The sequence below is a fragment of the Scatophagus argus genome, chromosome 10 (genome assembly GCF_020382885.2).
Source record: "Scatophagus argus isolate fScaArg1 chromosome 10, fScaArg1.pri, whole genome shotgun sequence".
NCBI classification, from domain to species: domain Eukaryota; kingdom Metazoa; phylum Chordata; class Actinopteri; family Scatophagidae; genus Scatophagus; species Scatophagus argus.
This window is the reverse complement of record NC_058502.1, coordinates 21,406,154-21,411,597: the sequence shown is the minus strand read 5'-3', so window position 1 is coordinate 21,411,597 and position 5,444 is coordinate 21,406,154. Positions and strand designations below refer to the sequence as shown.

General features: G+C 38.8%; 1 non-coding gene across 1 annotated transcript; it reads right to left on the bottom strand.

Moving 5' to 3' along the window:
* Positions 1–5,122: 5,122 nt before the first annotated feature.
* Positions 5,123–5,195, bottom strand: trnaf-gaa. The gene has a single exon. It is a non-coding gene; the product is annotated as a tRNA-Phe (tRNA).
* Positions 5,196–5,444: the final 249 nt, after the last annotated feature.

The following is a 5,444-nucleotide window of genomic DNA, read 5'->3' as shown; positions in this document are numbered from 1 at the left end:
TCCTATGACCTCACAAGTAAAGATTTTTAAATGTTCACCACTGAAAAGCATTCTTGTACGATGACCAAGTTTGACTGATTGAGTTATTTTCAAAATGTAATCTAAAATACATATTGCAATTAATTAAAAATCCACTAGTGCAATGATGTATAGCCTAATGAAGGCAATCCTCAGGTAGCTATATTAATTACCTCCATGTTAATTAAACTACATGTTCTTTAAACAGAGTGAAATAAGTAAATAGTGAACATAATAAAAAAAAAGAAAAAGTCACTATATGACGGCCTCTCTTCTACAGGGCAAACTTCCCAGGCCCTGTTGCACAATCTTGAGCAGCAAAACAACATAACATACCTCACCATGACTGGTTTGAGGCTGTCATTATTGTTAAAGAGAAACCTGTAGGAAAAATAGATTATGAAGTTCATGGGTTGTACATATGTGGATTAACCAAGAAGCAGCGGTAACAGTAAAACAGTAAAACAGAATTTTCCTTGGATTGTGTGGAGCACTTAGGAAACACTGCCACTGAAAAGTGCCATTAGCCATGGCAGATAATTAGGTACACCTGGTTAATACTGATGCATCCTAATAGGATTTTGAGATTATAATATGTTTTTTTATATATTTCTATGTCAACTAACTTCTTACCACCTGACCTCAGCATCAAAATATGTCATACACCAGGGGTTCTTAACCTTTTGTAACTGAAGGTCCACCCTCATAAATAATTGAGAGAAAAAAAAACCATAACATGACAAAGAGAGAAAACAAAACAGGTCTGTGACAGGATTTCACTACATTCACTCACCACATACTTTGGAGTTTTCACTGGCACAGATTTGTTGCTGCAACCCAGGGAACGTAACAAGATAACAGTGGGAAATAGAACTGGTCACTGAAATTATGCATTTTCATTTAAACGTTCTTTATTTAAGTGAATTCTTACCATTGGCTCTGGATGGTGCCTTGAAGCTCCACCCCACTGGCTGAGAAACATACATTACATTAGATAATTTATTTACATGATAATTTTATATTTATTCATGCATTTATTAAATATTGAACACTTTGGAGCCCCATGAAATTTCACTCTGCCTGGAAAATACTGTTTTTTTTTAGATTTAATGATGCCATGACCTTTACTCTAACACCACCATGGGACACATTTTGTCAAGTATGTCAGTTTGCTGTTTGCTTTATTGAGCACTTTTGTGTTACGTAATGAACATCATCACTACTGTGGGTCACTACTGGGGATTCAGACTTTTAATCTTGTTGAGAGAGATGCTGTGCTTGAGCTCTGTGTTGAATTTATGTGCAGTTAACCCCAGATGAACTCCAAGTGAGAAGGCGGTGATTTAATTTAAACATGTGTAACGTGTGTGAGTGTGAAGCAGTGTACATACAGTAGCTACAGCATGTCCAGACAGGAAAGGTTGTATTAAAGAAATCCTTACTGCCCTCTGGATAAATAATCCTGTCCTCTATAAGCAGATTATGGAGTGTTTTGTTCAGGTTTCTTGTTTATATTCACACAGATATGAGCACACATGTGAACACACACTCACATACACATGCAGTTGAAGCAAATACGCTCTGCAGAGTGCTTATGTGCAGATACATAGATAAAGGTACACCTGAGTGCACTGAGTGATGGTACTTAGGAGATTTTAAGTGCAGGTGCACACACGCGCACGGACTCAGTATGCATAGATAATCGTGTGTGAACACACACAGGGACATACACACACCTGTCTGCTCCCTAAAGCTTTTACCTGTTCTGCTTTAGCCCTGAGTGTTTTTGTGTGGGGGAACATCCTCTTCTACAGAGAGCAGCTGCTCTCACACGGCCTCTTGCTCTCTCTCACACACACAGACACACACACACACACACACACCAGCAGTGCTAACGACACAGCTCCACATGATCAGGACGCTCGATCCAATGTCCTCCATTTAAATATTATCAAAGTTCTACAGGCTTATTTATGTCAAGTGTAGTCAAAGCATAAAAACAGATGACAGGAGTGTAACGCATGGGACAGGAGAGGCCAAGAAGCTACAACAGAGTGGACAGTGCTCTGATACACTGTGAGAGACTGACAGGTCACAGAGAGAGAGAGAGACAGGTATAAACACAGACAGGTCAGAGCAAAAAAACAAGGATTTTATCTTGGTTGGTGTGAATTTTCAGGACAACGCCACCATAATCTCTGGATTTCAAACAATGATGAGAATTCATGGTGGGAGGAAATCTCAATAGCCTTGCAGGTTGGTCCACAGAAAACAACCTGCTGCTCAATGTGAGTGAAAACATGGAGCAGTTTGTCGATTCTAGAAAGGATACCGAAAGACAACACCCACCCCAGCTACAGTTCACCCTGCTGCTGTCCGGCGAGCAATAGTGAAGTATCCTCCACTGTGCCCCCACATCTTCAGGCTGTGAGACTCCTTAATTCATCCTCTGTGCTCCACCAATTTTGTTTCTTTTTTGATGAAGCATAAAGGGACTACAGCTTACTGGACAATGTCCAACCCTGTGTTGCAGAATGATAAATAAGTGAGCATTTATGTAACTGAAACATATTCTCTGAGGTCATTAACTAAGATGCAGAACCATCAGAGTGTGCATCAAATTATTACTTGCCTTCTGCAGTAGTAGTCTCCAGCAGTAGAGGTGATTAAAACATAATCAGACTAAGTTCATTTTATTCCTTGTCAGAAGGTTCATTAGAGCTCTGTAGGCCAACTTGAGTTGTATTATCTTTTGTTCATAAATGATTTACTACATCTGTTCAGAGTGCTGGTCTCTGATCACACTGTGCTTTTCTATTAGAAGTTTATTCTCTCACTGGCCAATAGCTACAACAGTCTTGTCTTTACTGCACTTGTTTTCCTGTCTATATTACACTGTGCCATTTGTTGTGGTGGGAAGCACAAGTGATATCCATTGTTGTTGCGGGACTTCACATGCAAAATCCCATAATAATCACTGGGCATTTAAATCATGTTTCCTTCTCTCTTGTCCTCAAAAACGCCAATTGATATATAACAAGAGAGAACAAAGTTCTGGACCTCTTGTACTGTATTCCTTCAGATGAAACGAGTTGTTATTTAAAAGCCAGATGTGTTAAAGTCTGGGGTGTAGGCAACAAGAACAAATTAAGGCCAACTCCCCAATAAACTCCTGCTGTCTGTCGTATAATCTGCATGCTAATTAAGCACAATCTAAATTTCAATCACTTTAATAAATTCAACAATATGTTATTTTTCAACACTTTGTTGCTCTGGATTACTCATCTACCCTGTCTCAGTCACTGTAAGTCTCGTAATATCTCAGCCAAACCATAGTTTGCAGAAACACACAAGTGCCAATAGATAGCAGAAGTAAGAAATAATCCTATTCAGTGCAACTAAATTTATCAAACTGTAGGCTCTGAGAGGGAGATCTGATTTCAAATTCAAAGTTTTTGAAATACTGGTAATTAATGTTAATGTATACATGCAAGCTTGATTCCTGTGAGTTTTACTTCCAGGCTTGAATAAATGTGTCCAAGATGTGCGTGATATTTCATAATTAATCTATGCCAAACACAGGACTTTCACCCAGGAGACCAAAATTGATTTCCTATGTGAAGCTTGGCTGACTTTTTATTTTATTGTTTTGTGATTTTATTATATATTTATATTTTCAGTCACAAGGTTTGGGAAGGTTTAGGCAACTGGACTGGTACTTGATTAGGGTTAGAAAAAAATACGAAGAAAGTATTTAATAAAACTGTTTAATAAATTAATCACGTCAACACTTACTTTTGGATTCGCATGCAAAAAATTAGGCATGAGCACTCCTGGTTTAATCTTGGGGTTAAGATTTCCTAGTTTCTCCAAAAATTGATGAGACAACCCAATGTGAGCCAACAAGAATCAGAAGAAGGAATTAACTGGCAAGCTCAGCAACACCAAAAGACCTGGAAGACAACTAAAATGGATGACTGCAGAATTCTGTCTGATTGTTGAAGAAAAGCCCCTCAACAACATTTAGCCAAGTCAAGAACACTCTTGACTAGGTAGGCGTGTCAATATCAAAGTCTGCAGTCAAGAGATGGCTTCATGAATGGAAATACAGAAGCTTCCCAACATGGTTCCACTGGCAACATTCAAGAACAGAAAGGCCAGATCCTACCCACTTCTGGAATAAGATTCTCATGATCTGAAGCATATTGCATCGTCTGTCAAACATGGTGGAGGCAGTATTTCGGCATGGGCATGTATGGCTGCCAATGGAGCCAAGTCGCTATAAATAAAAGTAACAGGTAACAGTAAGAGTGTTTAGAGCTATACTCTCTGCTCAGATTCTGTCAAATGATGAAAACAGATAAGACGCTGCTTCATATTACAGATGGATAGTGACCCAAAACATACAGCAAAGGCTACCCAAGACTTTCTCAAGGCAAACAAATGGAATATTCTTCACTGGCTAAGTCAGTCATCTGATCTCAACCCAATAGAGCATGCTTTTCAGACAAGACTGAAGGCAGAAAGAGCAACAAACAAGCAACAGCTGAAGGCAGCTGCAGTAAAGACCTGGCAAAGAATGTGCAAGAAGGAAACTCATCATTTGGTCATGTTCATGGGTTCCAGACTTCAGGCAGCCATTCACTGCAAAGGATTTGCATCCAAGTATTAAAGACAATCCTTTAATTAAAGTTCAAAGTCTTCACTTCACCTCAAATCTTGTTTTATTTCAAATTCAATGTGGGGATGTGCAAAGGCCAAACGCCAAAAAACTTAAAATAAAACAAAATATATGTACCTTATATTACTATGTTTCACCCTATACTGTATCTTATAATATATATATATATTATATAATATGTTTATATGTTGCACTGTCTACTTGACTTCAAAACGTCAAATTTGTCAGTATATTTTTCCATACACCAAAATGACTGAACACACGCCTCAGCTGTCACTAATGGAGAGGGAGAGCGTTGATTAATCACTCCAACCCAAATTATTATTTTTTTTTTTCCTCTGGTCACAAGCCGCTTCTCACAACCTCTAGGTTGCAGCTGCCCCCTAAAAACTGTGTATCTGAGTACATACTGTTCAATACTCCTGCCAAAACCCAGGATTAAACCAGGGACTTTCAGATCTTCAGTCTGACGCTCTCTCACCTGAGCTATTTCGGCTTTACAGCCAAAAGGCAGATTTTATGATGGGCTTGGGTGGAGAGGCCCTCTCATGTCCATAACTGTTTTGAAAAAAGGGGGAAGGGATCTGAGGTATTGTGTGTTTGTAATTAAAATATTACTTTTCATGACAAAACATGAGGATAAAATGATGGATGTTTGAGGGGTGATAAGTGCAACCTCAGGGATCAAACTCTGAACTTGTTCCTGATAGGTGATGGCTCAAACAAAATCCTCCAGTGTAATGCA